The 27,093-nt window shown below is 37.2% G+C and overlaps 1 protein-coding gene across 1 annotated transcript in view; it reads right to left on the reverse strand.

Annotated features, from left to right (window-relative positions):
* LOC150082229 (uncharacterized) overlaps positions 1 to 25,491 on the reverse strand; it is a 193,010-nt gene extending 167,519 nt beyond the window's left edge. The window contains exons 1-2 of the mRNA XM_090380454.1: positions 25,304 to 25,491; positions 9,441 to 9,653 (exon numbers count right to left, since the gene is read on the reverse strand). The gene's annotated coding sequence lies outside the window, so the exon portion shown is untranslated. The remainder of the gene's footprint in view (positions 1 to 9,440; positions 9,654 to 25,303) is intronic.
* Between the last annotated feature and the right edge of the window lie 1,602 nt (positions 25,492 to 27,093).

Consider the following 27,093-nt stretch of genomic DNA (forward strand, 5'->3'; position numbering starts at 1 on the left):
TACCTAGCACATCCTCAATAGCATCAGCAAATATTTTTGTCTTTGTAAAAAGGATCTCTCCTGTTAACAAGCACAAACCACCCTGAGAAAATTTCTGTCACATGAGCATTGCATAGTCTCTATAGGGCCGAATTGATTAACAAGGTTCTCATTGTTTATCCCCTCCAATCGTGTCTGGATAAAATTCCAGGCAATTTGACATTCAGCATTAACTTTGCCACTTTTTCTCAACGTTGCCCTGTACTTTTTAAGTAAATCCAAAGATCTCCTATCTTTCGATTTCAGTGTTTTTTCCTCGCTACTAAAGATAAGTGATTAGTAAAAGTAAATAGTTGCCCAAATTGGTCATCTCACAGCATTGACTGTTTTGTATGGATGGGGATGAAAAGGTGCTGGTACGCCGTTACAGCACAATTATTCAAATATGTTGGAAACTTAATAGAGGGTGTGAAACTGAATTCCTTTCCCGTTTCTTTTGAAAATTTCACTTTTTTTTTTTTTTTTTTTTTTTTTTTTTCAATCGAAACCTTCCATATCCGTATTTACACTGAGTATCCTTTCTATTAGGTAAACCTAGCCTTTTCATGAAATGGAGCGCTTCGTCAGTGAAACATCAAGTGTTGGTACCACTTACTTTGTATCGTATGGTACAAATATGTCACGTTACTGAAGGAGTGCTCCGGCGTAGGGAATTCTTTAAGAAGTGTCATACACTGGCGTGCAAAATTTAAGGACCAGTCAGATTTTCAACTGTAGCTTCTCATAGGAGTGGCCTGGATATGGGAAAAGCATACCAAAGGAACCTCGTGAGGTACAGAAATGATGAAGGAAACAACAACGGAAACAAAGCGGTACAGAGGGACTTTATTCAATAATGGCAACATAGCACTGGCTGCCATGATACAGATGCATCACTGCCAAAGATGGAATGAAAGGAAAAGGTGGTCCTCAGTAGATATGGCCACCCCTAATGTCCATGCAGGCTTTGCACCGCCTATCCATACTTAGAACAATGAACAATGTTGTTGATAAGTTCTTGCGGTAATATCGTCCATTCCTCTGTCAGTGCCATCTTCAGCTGGCGAACATTTTCTGGTGGGTGTGGACGTGCCGTTAGGCGTCTCCCCAGAGCGTCCCATATGTGTTCGATGGGATTTAGATCCGCGAACGTCCTCACTTTCCAAAAGCATATCAACAGCTGCAGTGCGATGGGGTGTAGCGTTATCATCCATAAACACGAACTCGGGGCGAATGGCACCTCGGAACAGACGCACATGGAGAAGGATTACTTCAGTACAGTAGCGTGCACCGGTTACAGTACCGCCTTCCAGTATCTGGAGATGTATACGACCATCCAATCCATCCAAGATAACGCCTCCCCAGACGAGAACACCTCGATCGCCATATCGATCCCTTTCAGTGATGTTTGCGGGGTGATACCGAGTGCCAACCTCTCGCCAGATTAGCTGACGTCCAGAATCGCTGCTGAGACCGAATCTACTCTCATCAGTAAAGAGTACCTTAAATAAAGATTTTGTGGTTGTAACCTTTAGAAATAGTTTTGATCCTGAAGTTTTGCAACCAGTGGATTAGGACAATCCGAACACTGATGATGAGTGCGCAGATGAATTATCTGTTTTGCTGGACGAAAAACCGCGTTTCCAGGGGAGAGGAATTTGTTGTCCAAGCCTGAGACCGACTAACTCAGCCACGGAATGAAAAAAAACCCATAAAAGTTCCTCGCGTCATATAGCACTCGGCACTTACTACATATCGTATAATGAACGGTATTTTATACCGTTCATTATACGATATGTAGTAAGTGCCGGTGATTATGATCACTTTTACGAATTCTATTAACGACGATTCTAATAAGCGAAAATATGAGGAATATTATCCACAGACTACAAAAGTAAAGATGTAAAGCACAGTTTTACACTTTATTACCTTACCAATTAACAAAATTAAATGATTCGTTAAAATCGGAAGAATATTTTCCGCAGGTTAATAAAAATAAAAAAATCCGGTGTAGTTGTCTTCCTTCCGAAGACAACTACACCGGATACTCCCAAGTGGTTACTCTCTGGACCTAAGGCTGCTTAACTTCGGTGATCATATGTAAAACCGGGACATTTATCCTAATACAATAGCTGGCTGTTCAGAATGCCTGTAATGCGTTTACGTATGGTAACGGTCGCATTTTCGTTGCGTTTTTTGTCAATCCACGAATGCAAGTTACTACCATCTGAAAACTGCGTGGAGCGCGCCTAAAGAAGTTTCACTTCAAAATTTCCTCGCATCATTGACTGGATTCGAATTCTTTTACACCCGGTATGGGGAGTACGGTGATCATACTAACTGTGCTGTTTGTGTCGATAGTGCAGTGATGTCACCGTACTCCCCACACCGGGTTTGGAGAAGGCCTGGGTTCAAATCCCGTTAACGACGCGAGGAACTTTTATGGGCATTTTTCCCTGCGAGGCTGAGTTAGTCGGTCTCTGGCGTAAACAGCAAGGTTACCCCCCCCACACACACACACCCCGAAAACTCGAGTTTTTGGTCCATCAAAACAGACAATCGGCCAGAGAACACACGCAATTTACAGACAAAAAAATACAGCGCGGCAAATGAATTAATATTCGCCTAGCGTAATATGACAATTTATTTACTTTTTTATATTAACTGTGCTACGCACGAGGGCGCAATATTAGGATGCCACAGGTTATCTGGAAATTGTTTTAGACCAGGAGCATTTTAGACCACTCACTTGCAGTTGGGATTACGGCATCCTTTCTTGGATGCCGTAATCCCAACTGCAAGTGAGTTCTTCACCATGATACAAGGCCAGAATTGTACAGAATTGGTTCTAGGATCAAGAGAACGAATTCAGCCTACTGCGTTGGCCTCCTGTTATTCACCAGTTCTCAACTGTTCGAAGCAAAACGTTGGATCAATATGGACCAGCATCCTTTTTGGAACGCCTTCGACATCTCGTTGAGTCCATGACACTACGAATGCAGGCCGTTGTGAGGACAAAAGGTGCTGGGGTCCACTCGCTATTAGACAGGTGTACCTAATAAAGTGGACATTCAGTATACAACGCGAGGTTCATTCACAGTAACATTCGCAATTTTCACATAGTAAACCAATATACAGTATTTTTTTAGATGTGGATGGACTTGAAAATAATTTGTTTCACTGAATTTCAAAACTATTTGGCTGAAACGAGATTCAAAAAGTATTATTAATAACGGAAGTGAACACCTGGAAATATTTTCTTTATATTTAGTTATGCAAAATTTCGGAATTTAAAAGAAGGTATTGTTTATAGTACTGTTAATTAGAAGAAAATAAATCAAGTACGTAGCTACATCCGTCTTGAAGAAGAACTGAATATACCGTTTACATTTTTGCACGTAACACTTCTGGGGCGGATGCAGGAGGATCGGTTCAGAGCTTTTACAACACAACTAACTCAAGGTGAGAAAGAGGGAAACTATCAGTTCATTAGGTGGGTTTCGCTATTAACGGACGCCACATGAATTTTTATGGATATTTACGTGTAGTTTAAAGGAACTGCAACAAAAGCCATGAACTCTATCAAGGAGAGTCCTGACTTATTCCCTACACACAGGGCCCAGCTCAAAAGTCCCTTCCCACGTCTTTTTCAAGTATAAACCTGCGTGGGAAGCACTCTCACCAGGTGCTTCCTGTGCACGTGCTCCGTTTATGCGTAGGATTTATCCCTAAGCCTTTCTTTGTTTGTTTTTTTTTTCCAAGGAAAAAATGGCTACCTAATGTCACACGCGCTGCCATGCGAATCTATGAAAACTGACAGGAATTGTGACGTCACACAGCCTCATTAATGTTGTGGTGATAAGAATCAGCATTCACGAAATACATTGCACGGACGAAGACAAGCGAATGCTAATGATCTGGAATACCGCATGTCAAGGGGCTGCTAATAAAGTAATACTCTCAGCAGGCGTACAAGCATACAATTTAAGGACGTTAATAACTCATGGGAACGATGCCGCTAGGGAATTGTGGGTAATATATGGAGTGGGCAGCAGTGATAGGTCCTCGCTATAAAAACAACCAATGTGAAATCTACAAATAATTCTTCATTACATTTCTTAACCTCATGAAGCAGACGATAGGTTTAAAAATTTAGTTACGTTTCATAACACGTGACCTACAATCGTTTGCTGGCAGAGAACTGTGTACCACACTGCTTCGATCGTTTCATGATTTATAATTTTAATTTAATTAGATAATATATTTATTTATCAGGAAAGACCAACCGGTTCTAAATGCCATGACATCGTATTAATGAATAATCGGGCTAAGTTCATAATTAATCTCATAAATAAAGCTGATTGCTTTCAAGGACAAATGACGATACCATCATCATTTCGAGAGGCTTAAATGTCTTCTTTAAAAATTCTCTGAAACAAATCGAAGTTCTAAAGCAACCAGTCATATTTTGTACATTTATATCTTTTAATAATATTCTTTTAAACTGTTAAGCTCATTTTGTGCCTTAAACTTGTATTCCTGTTTAGTGGTTTGGATGAATTCATCCTTTTCTTCACCTATGCGCGTTATCGGAAAATAAATGCAAATATTAATTAATAGCAGATTTATATATATGTATAGAAAATGTAAAATATAACTCGCTCTTCAAAGATGGTCATTTTGGATACGAGATTTTTAAGTGGTGTGTTTATGAGTACGGACAGATTACTTTGGCAGTTAAAAATAGACAAAACTTGAGTGATCTATGAATCTATGTTGCATCATAGCTGGCATTTAATAATGCAAGACCTGATACGGGTTCTGCAGGACGTAATGCATATTAGTCTTGTCAGGTACTTTAACCGTAGTCTAATCTTAAACTTTGTTGGGAATAGAGGCAAAGTTATTTTCAAGACAGATAACCATTCACGCAAGAAGCAGTTTTGGGAACATCAAAGGAGCACTCGAAATCCAGTGATGGAGAATCAAAAGAAATCACAATTTTTTCTTGAGAACATTTTGAACAGTAATGAACTGCATATGCAAATTTCAGGTTTGGCAGGGGCGCAACCAGAAATTCATATTGGGGAGTGCAGTACGTATATACCCTATATGTTATTTTATTTATTATTGTACAAACAAAAAATCATCTTCTATTTTAACTTGAAAAAACAAATCTAGTTTCCTTTTATTTTTTGAGTATACCTTAAATTTATTTATCGTTTTATTTTTGTTTGTATCCAGGCGTTTAAAAGTCTTAACGTGGCCTTGTTCTAACAAGCTCTCATTGTCTTTCAAGCATGGTGATTCTTGGTGTCCAGAATATTTGCATCGAGGCAACAGTACGAAGCATCTATAAATCGTGTATATTTAGGCTTTTACCGTAACTGAATGGTCAGGCGCGAGGGTGCATAAGTACATGTACTTTGAGTGACCGGGATTCAAGTAACTGCTAAATACGTGCTGGTTCTTGTATTCTCTATATCTTGTGAACTCCTCTGACCGTGTGTGGTTGTCCCGGAGTATAACTACAAAAATGTATTTATTTATTTTAATGGCCAGGAGAGAGGAAAAAGAGTTTCTCATAAGATTTCCTCCTCTCCCCATAGGAGGTATTTTTCAACTTCAGCCACGAGAGAATAAAACCCAGGCGTTTTATACTCGAGAGAGCAACGCCGCTATCCACTTCGCTACCTGCAAGAGCGCTTTTACATCAGTAAATACATAGTGGTAATCATTTCTAAGTTTAGCAGTTCGTTTAGATCTCATTGATCGAATTCGAACTCCATATGGGTGGTGTATGACCGATCCATTGGGACAGGTAGAGCCGTCTTGAACATCGCGGGACCTAATGCAAATATCATTATTAGTGGCTTTTTTGTGACTTTAACATAGTAATTAACCAGATTTATTGCTTTCCTTTCACAAACCCATGCTGTGATCCGTTTAGGACTTCATTCCTATCAAGGTAACTTTAATTATCCATATAAATCTACGAGGAATGCTAACCTTCTTAGTTATTCTCATGACAGAACGAGCGATTTTTGCTCTCAGTTCGACATGGTAGCGCATCACACATCAGTAATAATAACAGATATTTTTTCTCAAATTGGCAACTCCAAAAACTCAGTGAGAAAATTACTTTTTTGCAAACTGGACAAAGAAGCGAAAATCAACTAGAAGAGTATAGCACGTCAAGAAACTCTGATTAAAATTATTTTTTATATTTTTTATTATGTTGTTTCTAAATATCTGTATTATATTGTACACGATTTTTGCCCTCTTTTTGTATTGATTGCCTAATTATAGGATATTGTATTCTGTTTGGTTAGTAAATTTACAGTTTAAATTTTAAAATAATGTTTCTGTATTGCATCACATATGCCGCTATCTTATCCACAAGTTTCAGAAGTTCTCTTGGTGAAGCAACTTTTTGTTGCCCGGAGGGTATTGTAACTTTTCGGGAAATCGCCCTTGCAGACATCTTTGATATACAAACATGATTAAACATGATATTTCAAATCATTCAACCGAAAGCTATGACAATCTTACACTATCTGCCATTTTCATTCCAGAATTATCCATGATTCAGCGAAAATCGGAAATATTTTAAAGTTTACCACACCTTTGGGCATCTTCTAATGAATTCTTGTCAGACCTTGTGTTTAATTAGTTGACCTTTGGAACTTCCTGGTAAAAGGCATTTTTCCAGTATATAGAAAGGATTTCTTCCCTGACATCGGCAAAAAAAATGCTGGTTATCTTAAGAATACTTTGTATTTTCATCTATCTTATTTAATTCGTTGAAAATTAAATAAAATTCGGTATTGAGAACGCAGAGCCAATATTGAAAACTAATATACAAAGATTTCTTTCTCTCTCTCTCTCTCTCTGGAGAAAAGTGGGTATTAGTTATCGTTTATAGCCAACCACTTGGTGTGTGTAGAAACGAAATCAACCAAAAATATTTTTTTCTATAAATAAAAGCGTATATCTTTCTGGGTTTAAACTGGGTAATTGCTATTTCAGAAAGGTAGATGGTCGAATTCTATTTTCTGAATGTAAATAGGACATGCAAAAGCAAATTGTAAATTTTCTAATGCAAACAACAAGCGTTTACAATGTTAAACGTGAAATTCCCACCTGAATAGAGAAATTCTTTGTAAATGTTCATCGCCCAGCACTTGGCAGAGAGCCCGGTAGTTTCTACAACATCCTTTAGAATAGTAGCTGGAAAGGATTGGGTGGTGTGGGGGGGTATGGAAGGTACATTTTGTGTCTGTTTGGGCGTTACTTTAAACATTCTTTATTGAGGAAATACAAAAGGAAAATATGTACCAACCTCTTCCTGCTACAAACCGGATGTAATAACGGCAAAAAAAAAAAAGAGAAAAAAAAGATGTAAACATACGGAGAGAGAAAATGAAGGCTGAACATGAAATAGAACGAAAGAGATAAATGTGGCGAGAAGGACGCATACACATAAAGTTGTGGAAAGCCATTATTAACAGGAAATGATTAAAGATTAATCTTTTCCTGTAAAATTAAATCTGTTATATCATATTTGCTTATAATTACACTTTAATTTTGAAGCTGTTACGTTTAGCATTTATTTTTTGTAAACTTTAATGAAGAAAGCCGACGGTATAAGACAGTACGTGAAGGTATCACTCGTTTTCACAGTCACTTTGCAAAAGAAGTAAATCATTTAAAAGGAAAAAAAAAAAAATAATAAATAAACACATTAAGGCATTTTTACCGTTATAGTCCATCCATCAGATGGACTGTAAATGCGTTGAACAGCAGTGGCGAAAAGGATATTAAGTTGGATGACGTAAAAAGATGATTCTATTGAAATATCAATAGAATTTCAAGGGTGAAACCTGTAAGGGGGAAGTTGGAGGGAACGAAAAAAAAAGGAAAGAAGAAAAGGTTTAATTACACAAAGGCAGAAATTGCCTCGTTAGTCTTCTTAAATTAGCTAATTCTGACGACGAATTGGAAAGATATTTCTACGCTAAGAGGAATGCAGAAGTTATCTAGGAAATGGTCATGGCATCCATGGTCAATGCACCAGTGCACACAGCGTTTGTGATTCAGGCAACGCTGCGTGACTGTGGGTTCGAGCTATTACAGTATCCGCACTGCTCATAAGATTTGGCTTCATCAGACTATTTTCTATTTCCAAATCTCAAAAAGGAGTTGAAAGGACAGAAATTCGATTGTGCCAATACTACGATGGATGCAGTCAACAACTTCTTTGAGTTAAAATCTTTTGAATTTTATTTGAGCGGGTTACGAAAGCTAGTGAATCGTACCAAAAAGTGTGTTGACTTAAAAGTGTGTAGTGAACTATGTTGAAAAATAAATGGGTTTTCGCAACTTTCCAGCATTCCTTTTATGAGAGGCTAGAAACTTTTCAAACTCCCCTTGTACAGTATATAGCCATCTGTTTCAACCCAATCATATTGTAATGATCATTTGATCATCGCCACCTTCCACCTATTTAAAGAATATCCTTGAGTCTGACTACTGGTTTCTTCATTGGAATAGGGTCACAAAGAATCTGCCCTAAACATCAAAGTAGTACTTGCATATTATACCTTGAAAGGATAAGTTCTTGGTTGCTTATCCGTTCTTATAAGTTCTTGGTTGCTTTGTGGACATGCTATAATGTCCTCATGAAAGAGTCGACTGGAAATAAATATAATAAATGTTCAGCTATGTTAATGCACATAAATGAAAAACTAAAATTAAAAACTAAGTCATGTTGGTATAATTTATGGACAGTTCAGTCTTTAAGAAACAAGCGAGGGAAGTAAAAGCGGCCATATCATGGTTATTAAATAAAGCAAGATTTCGGCATGGATTAAATTTAGGAAGCTGGTTCTAAATCGAGAACGACAAATGGCAAGCAAGTTCTGCCATTTAGTCTGGAAATTATGAAATCAGTCAGAGCAAATAAATGGCTTTTATTTTTTTCATAGGGAAGTTACTAAAAAATAAACTGGCAGTTTCTCGGTAAAACAGAAAATTTGATGAATCAAATTTCAATAGTTTGAGTGCTCTGGAAAAATATTTCTGGCCAGGATAACAGATTATATGTATTCCATTAGTGGAAAAATTAACAGTTTGTAAAGATCGAAAAGAACCTGTAGAAGGAAAAGTTTACAGAATTATTTATCAAGCCTAGAGTCCCTGAGAGAAGAGATCATATTTTTATGTTAATTACCGAATTACCGGGTGTATAGAAACTAGTCTGAATGTCTAGACCAGGTGTGATCTTGGGAGATCGATGTAAATAAAAAAAGAGAGGCGATCCCTAGGTTATCTCAAATAAGATAGTAAATGGAATTCATATAGCAATCACAATTACTCTAGCTTAGTGTTCTTCAATCCTCTGTGACAGTTTCGCCACTTACCCATCATTTGGAGAGGTCGGAATTCGAATTTTGTCGGAGAACAAGAATAATTCTTAAAGACTTCTTCAATCAGAGTTGTAGTAGTTAGCCAATCTCGGGTGATGGAGTAGGATTTCTCCCATGAGGTTTTTTCATCCTGTCCAAAAGAATTGTTTATTAGCTGGTGGTAAATGTAACCGGAGGCATATGAGGAAGGAAGCTGTATTTTAGCACCTGTTTAAAAGGAAAATCTTGGCTTTAAATTATAAATTATATTATATTATAATATATAATATAATTATATATTATAAAATTATAATAAATTATATTATATACCAATTCAAAATTCCAGAAATTTTCTGGAGTTGAGAAACACTAGTCTAATTGACTTGTTTCATAAGAACTGAGAGGAACCGATGAGCAATGGGACTAATTCCACAGTTTTATCATGTGAATTAATAAGGCCAGCTGGCACTGAATATTGATACTAGAAGTTAATACTTTTCTGTGTTGGCTGTATCAGATTGCGTTGTGCCAATAACCTTTAGATAAAAATCCCCAGGGAAGACGGCGAGAAAGAGCAGCTGCAAAAATCAGTTGTTCCCCCGCCCCTCCATATCACAGCGTCTGGAACGTTGTCTGAAATCAGAGCCGGTTTAGAAAGAAATTTTTGTATAGACTGTCGAAATATCAACCGTGTCCCCACTCCCGTTTTGAAATAATTGAAAATACTGTTATTGAGGAAAAAGCGCAATCAAATCATTCACAATTTTTATTACACAAGAAATAATTATATATTCACATCTCTCTTTAAATATGCATTATGCTGGTGGTCTGAATTTTTACTTTGAACTGCAATGGGGGAAAAAAAATAGCGGCTTCTTCACAAATTAAGCTGTTATTTGAACATGTTAAAAGTTATCTAATGCCGAGACAGGTCTAACTGTTCATCGACCACCTCATATAACTGGTTTCATCATCTTTCGTCATGTTAAAGGTTGAGAAAATAAAAAAATGTTGATATGACTTGAATTTCTGCGGGTTGTAATTTTCAGGAAGTACATATGAAAGAAAGTTGTTCCAAAGAGAGAAAATGAACGAAAGAAAAGAGAAGTAGTCTGTTAATTCGGTGACTACAAGACTGAACAGATGCTAGATGGTTTCCATAGTCTCTCAATGGGTTTATAAGCAAGTGGTGAATTAGAAATACAATTTTGAAACCCAAATCTTTCAGAATGAACTGTCGATTGTCAAGGTTGAAGTTCAATAGTGAATGGTAAATAAAGCGGCATATTGAATCATGAGAGTTCCATCTTTTCACGTGAATTAAAACCGTTCTGCATCTGCATCATGCTCCACTTGCAAAAAATAATTTGGAGCATGACTCAAGGAAAAGCATCCGGAAACAAGAGGCCTAGAAGATAAGAATTTTGGGAGGTTCCAACAATAAGGAATCCACTACACAAACTGGAAACACCAAGCTCAGGAAAATCAATAAGAGACTGCACGTAAGACTGGGATTTCAGAATTAACTGCACATCGCATGTCATCCCCATAATGCTATGACACTTTTGATCGATTGGAAAGGTTTCATCTTCTGGTTCGAATCCAGTCGATGACGCGTGGAATATACTTGAAACATTTTTCAAATGGAGGCGATTTAACCAGTCTCAGGTGTTAGGATTCCTTCACAAAAAATTGGCGTTGGAACACAAGTTGTTTTTAGTCAAGAAATGCTGGCTCCTCATGACATAGGCTACCTGAACGATAATCCCAAACAATCCAGTCTATTTCACCCTTGGGAACTTCCTTATGCATGCACTGAATGATGATCCAGAATGGAAACATTTTATTCTGTTAAAAAGTGACGTTACAGGTGGAATGGCACAAGCGAATATGTATTTATTATTATTATTATTTTATTTATTTTTTTATGGTGAGTTAGTATTTCATTTTAATGGCTGTGTTAACAGGCGCAGTAGTTAAATAACTGGGGCACTACCAACTTTCACATCGGGAAAAAGATATTTGATGATCGCCTAAAGGTGATCATTTGAATGATATTCTTCGGTGATGCTGTGCATCGTGATCGGAATGACAGTCGATATGAGTAGGTGAATGATTGGGTTACAGTTTTTGTTTTATTGCTGTTATTAAAATCTCATTTATCTGTTGATTTGTTCTAGTCTTAATGTATGGTTGACTTTTGGGACATCTCCCTGAAATTTAAATCGGCTTCATGATGTTTGCGAATCTTTAACTCCACCAGGACCTATAAGAATGATTTTATACTGTATGATATCTAAAAAGCGCGGCGGAATTTATTTATCTCTTTTTTTCATAAAAAATTTCTGTCCCTAAAAATTTCTATCCTGCACATACACAATAAGTGGACCGAAATCATGGGATACTTCCCTAGTAACGGGTGGCTCACCTTTCGCCCGGATAAGGGCAGTCACACGACGAGGCATTGAGTCCACTAGTTCACGAAAGCGTTCCACAGGTATTTCCATCCATGCTTGCTGCACCGCTGTCCATAATTCCGTTGTATTCCTGGGTGGAGGATCCAAATCTCGAATGGACCTTTCCACAGCATCCCAAAGATGCTCCACAGGATTCATGTCCTGTGAACATACAGGCCAGTCCATGGTGGTAAGATCTGCGGAATGCTCTTCGAACCATGTTCCCAGCTCTCAGAGGAGGCGTATTGTCCTGCTGGAAGAGTCCATTGCGCTGTGGGACAATGACTATGAAGGGATGCAGACTGTCTGCATGGATGGACACGTAACCTGGACCATTCAGAGATGCGTTTGGACGTACCAGAGGTCCCAATGGTGACAGTTGAACACGTCTCAGACCATTGCCGACCGCCCACCTGCCTGAACAGTTCCTTGTTGACATGACGGGTGCATAGTTTCGTGCGGTTTCCGTCAAGAAGCACCCTCCCGTCCGCTCGAAATAACTGGAAACGGGACTCATCGGACCAGGAGACCCGTCTCCAATCATCCTAGGTCCAGTGCCGTTGTTCTTTCGCCCAAGTGACAGCGTCGCATTGCCCAGGACCCAGGTATCCCATGAATTGTGTGCTGTCAGTGTATATTTAAATTGAAATGAGCATTAAAATTATATTTTTTTTTACCGTATCTGTCGCCTTATCTCCAAAGATTCTTTTTCTGTATTGAATTTCAAAAAATTTACAAAAAAATCCAGTGGGCCAAGCATGGACTTCGTGTGTTTCGCTATTTACATGATCTTGTTAAAATATAGGGACGTTATAATTAACCTCCCCAACTTATCAGTTAAAGTACAGAGACTGACCCACATCACGTTTAATGATAGCCTAAGTTTGATTTCTTTATTATTTTAATCACTATCCATCTTTTGACAATTCTCTCGTTGTCCACGCTGCAGCTAACTCCGATACAAAGTTATAACCATTTAAAATAATACGATATCGTTTATCTCATCCGCTATTAACCTCCCACTACAGGTGCAGACTGCGGTTTGTGGGTGCGTGGTCGCTTTTAATTAGAATATCATAAACTAGTTCAACGAAGTTTATCGAGTTTGTGGCCTTCGCTTGATAGACGAATGACTCAGCCATCGAACACCCACCTGGGACTTTGGCTACGAGGTATCTATACGAACCTCGGGGAACCTTAGAAGGCATTCTGTGTAACGTCGGCTTACAGATTTTTTTTGCCCCCACATAATTATTTTTGAATTACTGATATTATTGGATGCATTAGCTGTTTATCAGATAGAGAAAAAGCAATTAGACCATGCCTATTAACTTCGATGTTGTTCGTTCGTGTCAACTGTTATCTCTTTGTTTATTTCGTTTATTTTTTAATAATCACGAAGTAATTAGATCAATTGAATCCGATAACCGGAATAGTGATTTCAGCACGTTATATTATTGCTGGCAATTTTAAATTATCCCTATCAGATGGAATTCTTTTATAATAATTTTGTTTCATATATAAGAAAAAGATTTCAGCCTTCCCCTTTTCCCCAAACGTATGCTCACAACCGTAAGTGTATTTTGTCTGTAGAGTTTACGGGCCGATTTGCATATTGTGCCGGATGAAAAACTCTACATTCTCCACCTGAGATCGGCTAACTACAGCCTTGAATGAAGAGGACTTGATAAATTCCTTCAGTCATCAACGGGAATCGAACCTACACTTCTCCAAACGAGTGGAAGGTGCCTGCTATGCTGCACGGAGGATAATTTTGTTTGATAGTAAGAAAAAAAAAAAAAAATGCTGTAAAAAAAAATCTAATTCTAACAACTTGCTTTTATATAAAGGTTATTGAGATGAGAAGAAGCGCCATCTTTCCGATAAATATTTCTTCTTTCTGTTTCATTCATTGGCTGGAAAACAAAAACTTTCAACGTGGCTGTTTATTTTCTAACAAAAGAGAATCTGTGTGGGTCAACATTTTAAAAGTTAAATAGCAAAACTGATTGGTATGGAAGAAAGAGCTGTCTCAGCACTGTGTTTGAAAGTCAATAACGTGTTACATTGTAACCGTTCTCCTGGAATTCTCTAACTGGTTATGTTCCAGAAACACGGTTTGTAATTAAACCTTGATGCATGTTTGCCAGGTAAATGATATAGGCAAGGTCTTTGAGGTATACGTTTCATATTTTAGCTGACTCGAGAGTTGGAACTTGTTGAACTCAAAACCACCCTTATACTGGGGCAAGTTCATCTTCCCGTGTTCGTCCGTTAGAACCCCCTTTAGGTTTGGTTTGAGATAGAAATCCAAATTATAGCATCATAAGTCACGACAGGATAGATAATCATGAAGATGTATAAAAATAGAACCATAATATCCCGAATGCGTCCCAACTGCTATTTACTAAGACAGCATGTAACATGAACATAATGAACATGTGGACGGAGAGTTAGTTGGCAGCCTATTATAATTCCAAGGTCCTTTGCCTGTTGAACTTTCTGTGCACTACCAATTTTAGGGCTTATGACAAAAGGTAGTTTGTTTCTTGGAAAGTAATTTGAGTCCACTTGTCTGGATTTAGACCAAGGCCAAGTTGACATCAATACGCCAAGATCGGAAAGAGTTCGCTGACATCATCTTTGACTTCTAGCGATAATATATTGTTAGAAGAGGCCAGAGCGCATTAGAAAAATAATCGGGCAATGTCCGTTATGAAAAACACTTCTAGAAATAAATATGCTTAGAAAGCTGACTAAAAAGATCATGAACACATGAGATTCGTTCAGTAATGCGTTCTTTATAAAGAAGAGATATCATTAGGTATGTCGTAGTGCCTACGGTAATCTTTCAGCAAAAATGCAATGTTGATCGCATCCAAAGCAAGCTATATACATATTCAATGTATCCAATCCAGAGCTGAATGGACAATCTGCAGGATACAGCAGATTATCCAATCCAGAGCTGAATGGACAATCTGCAGGATGTTTGTTACGCTGATCTACTCAGACCGAAATGTGGATATAGACTGGTTCCTTATGATATATCTGCAAAATTAGAACAAGCATTAAGACTTCTCCGAGCATTTTAAGGACTGGGGATAAAACCCCTCTTTTTAATACTGCGAGACTGACAGCAGGAATTAATTAGATAGTAAACCACTTTCAGATTCAAGAAAATATGGAGTTGACGATATGATTTATTTTTATTTTTATATGTCGTTGTTATTTTAGGTGCATCGGCGACTAAGGTCATGTTACTCCGTGTATATTGTCTGTAAAGTTCGTGTGTGCCGAGGGCGATTTTCTGTTTGCTGGACTTAACACCCGAGTTTCCCGGAGAAAAAACAAAACCATGCTACCCTAGCCTGAGATCGACTAACTCAGCCACATTGTGAAAAAGACCCATAAATATTCTTCCGTTCATCGACGGGATTCGAACTTAGGCCCTTTCCACCGGTGTGGGGAGGACGGCGATCCTACTAACTGTGCTACCCATGAGGACATTTTTTTATGTACTCTATCGATGACTAAGTCTTTGAAAGTTTAATGTGAAGTCACTCAAGAGATTATTAGTACTAGGTCCCAGAAAGCAAGAGTTTACTGCCTCTGCATATACTTTGGAAACATAAAAGCTAGGTCACTCGTAAAAATTTTCCAATAAAATTTGGGATTGATATTTTGGAAATACTGTATACCTGTAGCCAAAATTAAACCGAGCCTGCATTTGGAAGTCCGAAGAAAATTACAGAGAAACCCATTGATCGGCTGCATACTGATTTGATCTCAGAGCATGCGTAACAGGAACTACATACGTTGCTCCAGAGCCTAACAGTCCCAGTTCACATTATCATTTTTAGTCCAATCATCTGATTGGGCTAAAAATGAATGTATGGTGAAATAATACTATATCTTCTTGTTTGAGGGAACTTTTGTTGGCTTAAATCACCATTCGGATGTTTGTGCCTTGGAGTCACTTGGAAGCCAGAGCTGTTGTGGGTTCGCCATCGAAAAAACCACAGTAGCGACATAGGAAAAAGCGTGCACAATAAACATACAAGTTACAATGCTGATTATTGGTTTGATGAATTCCATCACACTCAGATGCTTCCGAACGTCACCTTTAAAGTAAAAACTGAATCTACAAGTCTAATGGTATAAAAGTGTTATAATGAGATCATATAGTTAAAGTGTGTTAATTAAATGAATTACCAATAATTTATGAAGTACAGTAATATTGACGTCTCTACCCCAGTTCCGAATTTTGTCAACATGGACAATAGGGTAGTATGCATGCATGCCTTTTCTTTGAGATAGTTAAATGTCCAGTGTCACAGTGTTCTACAAAATATGTATAAATCATAGTTACAAAAAGCAACACTAAAATAACTAAAAATTCTAAATATAAAGTAATAATTTAATTTCGAAACCAACGTGAGAAATTATAACAAATCTCTGAGCTGGCACAATCGTATTAACAACAAGATTATTGTTAAGTTTCACAATATACAGTCGCATCAAGGATATAACCACGCTTCCTACCGGCCAGTATTGTAACTAATTACTTTTGTAATTTATTTTTTTTTAGTAGTGTGAATCTTCTTCTGTCTAAATATTTTTCCAGCGATGAATTGTTGAAGTTAATTTTGGCCACCGGTATGTGAAGTGTTTGTTCTGATTCGAGTCGAGGTTGATAAACTTTCATGAAGTTATTCATTACAAAATTATCAAGTTAATAATAATTACAATTCGTCATCAAAAAAAGTTCTGTGTGAAATGCATTAATGTATTTTTAACTTTAGTTTGAGTTGGCTGTTGACTTTTTCAGATATTTTCGTAAACGTGACCGAAACTTTATGAATTTTTCCTACTTCAGCGTTCACTTCATGCGCGTCACTTAAGGTCTAAAAATAACTTCAAACGCAGATTTACTTCTTAATAAAGTAAGGAGTGGGAGGAGGAGGATCGTTCAATGCATCTAAAATTCTGAGACTTCTTAACTTTATTATGATGTACTTAATTGAATCCACTTATCCACATTGTAGCCTTTAATCTTACGCCCAGCTATAAATAAACCTATATTCACAACGCATGGACAGGAACAAGAATACCAGAAAAAGAAAGAAAAAAAAAAACAAAGACTCAAAAAAAGTAATGGTTAGCCGGGGTTGGCGAACCCTTTTGTTGCTTGGTGCCAAATTAATAAATAATTTGACTTACCAAGGCGAAATGGTGCCAACAATGACGTACACAGATAATTTTATTTAGGTGGTGAGGAAGCATCCACAGTTTCATATACTGTATATATATATATATATATATATATACCTAAATATTTTGTGTACACAGATATTCTTAGGGATATAGACGCATAAACTATTGGAACATTTTTTACTGACATTTTTGGATTAATGATTTGTAATTGGCCATCCATATATTACAACCCTTAATTGGTGGTCACAAAGTCTCAGAGCAGTACGGTCGGGCCCTCGTGGGTAGCACAGTTGGCAGAATCGCCGTTCTCCAAGCACCCCGCGGATAAGATCTGTGGTCAGGTCCCGTGGGTGACAGGAGCAATTTTTATGGGCCTTTTTCACAACGTGGCTCAGTTAGTCGGTCTCAGGCGAAGGTAGCATGGTTTTTCCCCGGAAACACGGGTTTTTCATCCAGCAAAACAGAAAATCGACGTAATAACACACGCAATTTACAAATAGCATACACGGAGCAATATGGCCTTAGTTGCTGATGCCCCTAAAACCCTATTACAACAACAACAACAACAACAACAGTATGGTTACAATATCAGAGACCCTATTAAATTAAATTAAGTCCCAAGTTACAGACATCCCCATTTCAAGATCTAAAAAAATAAAGTAGCCAAAGTGAATATCAAAAACATTACAGTATTTATAAAAAAAAAGCATGGTTTAGATTTCATTTGTAATCAACTGCAAACGCAATTTTAAAAGTAAAAATAGAAAATAATTCATAAAAACTCGAAAATTTTAAAATATAACAAATGGAATATATATAAAAAAGTGTTCATTTTGTAATTCGCACCCAAGCTCTTACAAATTCATATTTAAAAAGAAATGTACAAAATTGGGAGTGAAATGTATAAATTCCTAGAAAATAAGTACGAATTCCTATGAAAAAAGTGTAAGGAACTTGTATAAGCAATAACTCGAAATTGGGCATGTAACATATCTTTCAATCGCAATCAAGATTTTTTAAGAGACACAGATACTCTATTAAGCTCAGCAACTAAGCATTCAAAGTTCTCTGTCGTATGCGCACCAAGTAAACTGAATACTAATTTTTAGCCATTTCTGTGAATGTTTCTGGAAAAATTTGAAAAATTCTTATCTCTGATTCTTGAAACTTCTATTAACTAGTATTAACTAGGTAGTAAGTCTTGATGACATATGGGGTAAGATTTTTAGTTAGTAAGTACTGACTGCAGCTGCTGGTCCAGCCAAAGTTTTAGCCACTGCTAAATTAAAATTGTTGAGGTTGAACATAAGAAAAGCACCTGGGGTGGATGGGATCTATCCAGTTATATAAAAAGGAGGCAGCAAAGGAAGTAAGCGAATCATTAGTCATAATTATAAGAGCACCCTTCGACTCAGGGGAGGTCTCCGTGCTGGAGATGTGCAAATTTGTCCCCAATACACAAAGGGGGATCAAAGGGTGACACGAGTAATTACAGACCTGTTAGCTTAACTTCTGATCAGGGGAAATTAATGGAGTCACTCGTTAAAAAAGAACTGCAGGATCAACTAGACAAGGCTGCAGTTATAGTTCAAACACAGCATGGGCTTGTCAAGGGGAAGTTTTGTCTAACCAATTTGATTGGATACTATGATATGGTCACAAAGGAAGAGGATGCAAAAAATAATTTTTATACATATATATACTTGGATTTTAGGAAAGCTTTTAATGCTGTTGCACATGGAAGAGTACTGTACAAATTTGAGCAGTATGGCATTAGGGGCAAGTGGCTGCTATGGATAAAGAGACGGTTGAGTGGGAGAAGACAGAGTGTGGTAATCAATGGACACTGCTCTTCGCGGAATAATGTTATTAGTGGAATCCCCAAGGTTTAATGTTGGGTCCGTTGTTGTTTTCTCTATTTATAAATGATATTGACGAAGGTATGTCAGGATTAATGTCCAATTTTGTACACAATACGAAGGTTTGCAGGGTTGTTAATGACAGTACACTATTGCAACAGGATCTAGAAAAGTTGAGCTGATGGGCTGAAATTTAACATTGAGAAATGCAAAGTACTGCATATGGGTAGCAGTAGCCCCAGAGTAACGTACCGACTGTGTGGTACTACACTCAGGGCAGTGGAGAATGAAAAATACCTGGGGGTAATTGTGCAGTCAGATATGAAGTTTTCTGAGTAGTGCAGATAGGCGGCAAGAGTAGCTCATGGTGTTTTGTCAATGATATACAGGAATTTTGCTAGCAGGGATAAGGAGGTGATTATACCCTTGTATAAGGCAATGGTCAGGCCACACCTCGAGTACTGCATACAGGTCTGGTGGCCTCGTTTTAGCAAGGATGTAGAGTTGCCTGAACGAGTACAGAGAAGGGCAACGAGATTGGTGAATGGAATAAAGGGTTGCAGCATCAAGAAAGGCTTAAGTTCTGCAAATTGCAGCGTCTGGAGACTAGGAAGCTTCGAGGTGATCTGATTGAGGTGTATAATGCCTTGAATGGTTTGAGCAAGCTCAATGCTGATGGCATTCTTCTTTTTGCTCAGATTACTCACCTGAGGGAAAATAAATTCAAATTGAGGAAAACAGTTGTAGAATAGATGTGCGGAAGTTTGCCTTTAGCCAGCGGGTAGTTGATTTTTGGAACAGACGTCCATCTGTTGTGGAAATTGATAGCTTAAATAAATTTAAGGCTGAACTAGACAAACATTTTGCAGTGATCGGATGGGTGAAATGGGAGGGATTTTTTTCTTAGCTGGTGCTATATAAGCTTGCTTTCTTGCATCATATGCCTCCACTAATGCTAATGCTAAACGCTGATACGAATGGTTCGCCATCACTGGTTTTATTCTTTCTGAAATGCGGAAAAAAGAAATGTAAAATCATATAAGAATAAGCTTGTTAATTGGAAAAGTTGTCCAAATCAAACTAAATCAGGCATAAAAATTAGAGAAAAGTTGTTATTAGAAGAACAGATTTCTCCAACGTCGTTATTTTTCCACCATCCTTTAATTTATCTGGTATTCCCTGTGTATAGTTAGAGTTACTGTAACTTAGGGGAGGTTTGGAGATGAACATCTGTTTGCTATTTGTATCTCTCATGAGAGTATTTGCGTCCTGAACCGTTTCATTCGTTTTGCACTCCCGCGTTCATAGGCTGTCTATTCGGTGTATGTACATAGTGTTTTTTGACAAGCGGCACCGGTGCTTTCGCACAACTCCGCATAACTCCGCCCGGTGTATGTACAAGCATTACTATATATATTATTGTCTATTTCTATGTAGTCTTCACCGTGGGTCTTTTAGGGTTTTTGATGAGCGTTGGAGAACTCGCCAAATACTGTTTTAATTTCAATGCTGAAAAAATGAAATTCTATAAGAAAGTTTAATCATACACAAGCATTCTGAAATGACGGCATCATCCAGCCTACCTTTTAGTTCAGCATAGCAACATGATCAACAATGTCTGTGTGTTCTGAACTAAAAAGAATTGTAAAACACTGAAGAATGTTGCTATTCTTCTTTACCTATTTAATCAGTGCTGTGCAAAAGGGGGGCTGCGTTGGATACGATGCGCCCGAGCCCTGACACAGAAGGAGAGCCCTCTAAAGCTTTTCGTAAGCGGTACAACGTAGCTATAGCAAAAGAAAGGGAGACCCAAAATGAACCATCCACTCGAGCTTTTGGATACATATGCACAGTCCTGCTGTTACTGCACGAAGCATTATTTTAAATGATGTGACATTATACAAGTGTGTACTTTGTATATGCTTTTTGTCTTGTATTACTTATGCGTGTATGTACCGAAACAGCGTTTGTTGATTTCGTATGTATCTCTCTTACAGTTCTTAAGGATCGTTTTACTTTTTGTGATTCTGAGTTTGCCTCCAATTAAAAACTATCACTACAAAGAAAAAGTTCTGATTTCCGTATTCATTAGACTATTAGATGTTTTAGATTCAAAGAGCTTATTAATGAATTAATAATGTCTCCTACTAACAAGCATTTGCCAATGTGCTTTCAGTGCCAACAAGTATGATACCTTCACGATCATCTTAACACAAAATACCCAGACGAAAAGGGTAAGCCATTGGGATATTTTATAAAACACGAAGGAATTTTTTTTTTCTGAAAGCTTGGCATGCCTGACAATTAAAAAGAAAGCAATGAAAAAGATGGAGTTGGATTTATTGCGTCATATGCTGAGTAGTAAACCACATAACGTTGGTGAAACGTTAATAATGCCACCTTTGCTCGATGTTATCACCATCGTAATGCATCAGGATCCAACAGATATTTTGAAAGTTATGCAGATTATTGTGCAATATAAAGGTGCGTCGATGAAATGACAAATGATGTTCAGAAACAGCTAACAACACGGTTGCTAACAAGAAAATTTTCTTTGATTTAGGAGGAGTCCAAGATTACGGACTCATCCAACTGCAAAGACACACCACTCTGCTTATGACATAATGTGTAAAATATTTTGATGATAATTTCATATTTCAACGTGATTCTGTTGTTTTCAGAAAAACTTATAACCGATACATAAGGATATTTATTTATTTCTGTATTGTGGACGGTTCTGGCCCCTCGTACCCAGAGACCTAGAGCGCACTGTAAATCTCTGATTTCTCCGTGGTGCTGTGCCATTTTACAGCGCAAAAAGCGACCTTAGCAGTCAGTCCAACTTGAGTTGGATGTCCATCCTGGCCCAAGATGCGTATAAAGTTAAACAGGACGAGAAGGAAAATGCAGCAAAGGAAATAACAGTGGAGATTAAGAGTCATCTCCTCTGCAAAAAAAACTTAGTATACTAATCCAGTGTCTAGATCACCCTAAGAATTCATCGAAGTATGTTAAATGATAAAAACAAGCCATACAACACAACAGAGTAATCAATTTCTACAGCTCTGAAAGCATATTTTCAAAAATATCATATTACGTTGTAAAACCTTATTGCCTGCACAACTAATAAAGTGCTAACTAAGTTAGATTATTATCGATGATTTATCGCATTTAAAAAATAGTACGCAAAGTTTTCAGCATTCATTGTATGATTCACCAACAGCTTATCGTATCTTGTCATTTAATAGTATTTATTGCATTTATCACTAAAAAATAGTTTTAAATAAATGGCATAAATACGATCAAATATATAGTTATGGTACAGAAAAATTATTGAATTTTTCCACAGCTATGCCAAGATAATGCTGAGTACCTTTTTCGCTCATTGCTATATATCCGAAGTTCGTTTTCAGTGTTATTGTGGCACTGACATAGAAAATAAAGGCAAATACATCTTTGTATTTATTATTGGTTTATATTTATTTTGTTTATGTGTGATTTGAATTTATTTTTTATTTATAACCGAACTTATTAATCATTAAACGTTATACAGTCGTATTCGTAAGTTAAGAACGAAGCGACGTGGCACTTTAAAAACAGCTCTCATTGTGTTCATACAGCAAATAAGTTACGCACTCGCATGGAAATGCTTTGGAGCTCATCTCTGAAGCACAGCAAAATCGACTTAAATTTTTAGTCTTGATATGATGTAAATACAAGCAACTTTGGCAGAACAATAAAAAATGCAGTCTGTATAAAAAAGTTTTTCCGCTTGTGGAAAAAATTGTTGCGCTTGATAGCTTTTCTTACCTATTCGAGAAGAGATTCAGTTAACAGTCTCCCTTTCAAAAGAATAGATCTTTGAGTGGGTCCTTACAGAATTGAAGCCTGACATTGATTTCCTATTACCAAGCACAAAGTACGCATTAAAAAGTAACAGAACCTATTTTTCATGTTGTTGTAGGATTTTAGGAGCATCAGTGACTAAGGCCATATTGCTCCGTGTATACTGTCTGTAAATTGTGTGTCCTGAGGTTGATTTTCTGTTTGCTGGACGAAAAACCCGAGTTTCCTGGAGAATAAACCATGCTGTCCTCACTGAGACCGGCTAACTCAGCCACGTTGTGAAAAAGGCCCATAAAAATTCCTCCATTCAACGACGAGACTCGAACTCAGGTCTTTTCCACCCAGTGTAGGGAGGACGGCTATTCTACTAACTGTGCTACCCACGAGGGCCCTATTTTTAATTAGAAAAGTGAAATCAGTTTAGAAAACATATCAGTAGAAAAGAAAAGAAATCCTAGCGAAATTAGTCTTCTGAAAACTACTGAAATACTCACTAGTCTCAAAATCTAGAAAGGAGTGGAAGGTCTGCTTTACAGAATGAAGAAAATGAAATAAATTCTTGAGGGTGTTGAGGCGAACTAAGTCAGAACTGCTGTCATATCACTTATTTAATGGATCAAGTCAGGTTATTAAGCTTTCAGAGATCGAAAAACTACTTTACATTTTGGTTCAGATAAATAGAATATGCAGTGGAATATTTCAAAGAACACAAATTTCCAAAAATTCAATATATTTTATATAAAACAATATATGTAACCAGTAAACTAACTAGAAAAAGTTTTACGAAATAATTGAAAAATACGCAAGAAAAGAAAAAGACAACAACAAACAAAAAACAGTCCGGATACCGAAGTTCACAACTGCCTGTCTGAACCTTGAACATCAGTGATGACAAGATTCTGCTGACATATTTGATTGTAATCGTGCTTGTAACCCTTGTGTTTTCAGTGGGTTCAAAGAACGCCCTTGTTTTGTTTATTTGGGTTTTTTTCTTTTATCCATCGCTACCTTATTTTATCTTTGAGTCCTTCAATAATATAATAAACCATTTACTAGCTTTATGATTTCGGTAGTATTTCTTGTATTTTGTGCCAGCGTTCATAGTCGAGCATTGTTTTTACATTCCACATCCGCTTGAACATATAACAAATACATTTAATCTGCAAATAGTTTCAACTTACCAAATACACCAAACGGAATATGAAGAATCTGACAGCGAATGTTATTCACACTGAGAATAATACACATGGTCATGAAAATCGTGCCAAACAAATTAAAAATAAAGGGTAATTTTTGTCTTTGTTCACGATGCCAATATGAAAAATCACCTGTAATTACAACCCTTCAAAATAGTAAAAATATTTTGAAAGCAAACATGACAACAAAGGAAGTTCTTTTTGCTGTATCGAATTCACCATTCCGTGAGTCGCTAGACACAGTTAGTTGGAAGAAGCACTTCAACAGGGCTGACAACTAGACTCGAATTACTGCCATCTAATAATAAACTGTGCTGAATTCAAAGTGACAGCGGCAGGTGGTAAAAGCAGACGAAACTTTTGATAGATTTCGTTCGGAATCTTAATTAACCATAATTCTACTAGCGCCACCTTACAGCACTAACCACATTAATAACTGTGACTAATAATTTAATTCGAAATAAAATGAATTTTACATAAATAAATACATTTTGTAAATAAATAAAGAATGCGGATATTGCATAATAAACAAAGAAATAAGACCAAGCTTTTTAAGTGGTAATAAAATCATTAGGAATAATATTTTATGCATGAAAATAAATTTTTAAGATTATGCCCATAAATAATCATTAAATTATTTACCAAAGTCGTTCAGTGGTTCTGTTTAAAATATCTAAATTATCGTCATCTCCAGGCATTTTTGTATGGTTATCACCTAGTGGGTAGCGCACAGGTAAAGAAACGCATATGTCACCCGCTCTAATCAGTATTTTTTTGTGAGCAGTAAATAATCTAAAAATGTATAATAAATTTCGCTCATACTTACATTAACTCTTTGGTCTCACTGTCCCGGTATGTAAAATAATTTATTTTGTTTATTTTTTAATAGTTAAATGCCATAAAAAAGATATAACTTTTTCCATGAAGAATTAACTTGCAAACTATGATTATTATACACTAACTATTCTAGGAGGTGGATAATCAAAGATTCAAAAGCTGACATTTTAGAAATGATGTGGAATGGGACATCACTTTCAAACCAGCCGGATTGACTACCTACTTTCCTTTTTTGGTTAGTTCGACCGTTGCTAAATGAAACTCCCCAATAGTCGAACTTGTTTAACTTTCATCCCATTTCGTGATGTCAACACAACGATCTTTAAAAGTTTTATTATTTTTTATTCCCCTCACTGTGAATATCATACTTGATTCGTATTGCCTATTCGTGTGATCGTTCAAAACTTCCACGAAATGGGTCACCCCATTTAAAATTATTTTGTTTATCAATTTAACAAACAAACACTTACTGGCTTTCCTTCTTTTTTTGGTGTTTCCAGACTTCAGTACACCTAGCCAAACATAATTGTGCTTCAAGGTATTTTCGCATACATGAACTCTCTCTCCTCTATCTTCTCTCGTCCAGCACCGTGCACAGCGCCATCTTAGGTCCCAGAGCACTTTTCCCTAACTGAAACTACAGAGAGGCCACACGCACTAGTCGCGGTTACCCTAATGTCTAACGGCTTCGTAAACAGACGGCACATGTGCGTCCTCATCGGCACGTGATTCTCGTCTGCCCACGTTTTACACAGGATAAGATCCGTTGCGTCTAGACTGTAGTACCGGTAAGGCGGGAAACATTTAACGTAAGTTACGTGCCACTCGATTTCGAAGAAACTCACCGAAGCACCACACTCGAGATTGAAGTGTCTTATTACTGTGCACCGTGGTTATCACGACCCAGGGAAAACAAGACAGAGACTATTTTTACATAAAAAGAAAAAAGAAAACAAAGGGTTAGTCTATGTACTTCAACACACATACACATACATACAGGAAGGTTGTTTCTGAAAACAGAAATAGAGGGAATAAATAAAGAAGAAGAACGTTAGCTGCGTTGATGCACTTGCTCAGATTGATTAGGTGGAAAAAAGGGGGTGGCATGACAGATGCCAAGTCAGAAGAACAGTGCCCGTGGAAATGCTTGGAGAAAAAGCATGCAGCACAAATTGAACGTTTGCGAAAAGGAGTGGAGTGAATTTGTGAGAGAGGGATCATTAATTAACGTGGTTGCTCCCTTCTTGATCTAGTCTAGGAGTTTTAGAAAGCTTTTGGTGGCAACTCCCCAGATGTGGGAGTGTAGTGGGGTGGATTTGTAACTTTTACAAAGTCAACGGCTGCTTAGAAGAAAAATAACGGTGGAAGCGAAAGAGAAAGTCTAGTAGTGTTTTTCGATGCACAGAAAGTAATTTGTGATACGTACGAAAAGAAAGGTTAGGAATCAGGTAACCCTAGTAAAGACGTGTTCAAGATATGTGTTCGTGTCTAGAAATATTAGTGTTGTTGAAGATGAGTGTGGAAACAGAAAACTTTATTGTGCGTGAGAAATAATTCAAGACTGAGTTTCAGAAGGATTTCAGTTAACTAAGTTTTCTTTTCCGCATTAGTGAATGACCAAGAGATCAGCGTTTAAAGCAAGTATTCTAAAACTTTGCGATACCTCGATCCTCTAAAATGATAAATCAGTTTGTGCAATCCCTCCCCTAACAAGGATGAAATTAATGATTTCATTTGGCAAGGGATTAATGTAATACTTCTTATAATTAAAATTTTAATCTATGTATAAAATAACATAATGAGAGGACTTGACAGATTTATAAAATAAAATGATTGCGTTGGAAATACACACACAAAAAATAATAATAATAAAATAAAAATAAATAAAACAAAACTAGTGACCAGATTAAAAGGAAACGTCCTCTCCTTCAAATATTCCCGCAACTCCCGGGAGGATCGCAATCTAAAGTTTGATAATCCCCGGTTTAAGGATTTGGTGGCGGTAGTCCTGATTTATGCAGAGAGGATTTGCTAGACAGGTCTTGTTTGCTGCTCTTTCACACCGTGTGGAAAACACCTGGTTTCGAACCCCCCAAAAGGGGAGAAATTTTTATGGATTTTTTCTCACACCGTAACAGAGTTAGTACGTCTCGAACAAAGTTTTCATGGGTTCTCCTGCTGTCTGAAACTCGCGTTTTTCATTCCGAAAAACATTCCTCGACTGTAGAATACACACAATACACTCACGTGTTACCTCTAA

The sequence above is a fragment of the Mastigoproctus giganteus genome, chromosome 8 (assembly GCF_048544385.1).
Source record: "Mastigoproctus giganteus isolate SK-2022 chromosome 8, ASM4854438v1, whole genome shotgun sequence".
NCBI lineage: Eukaryota > Metazoa > Arthropoda > Arachnida > Uropygi > Thelyphonidae > Mastigoproctus > Mastigoproctus giganteus.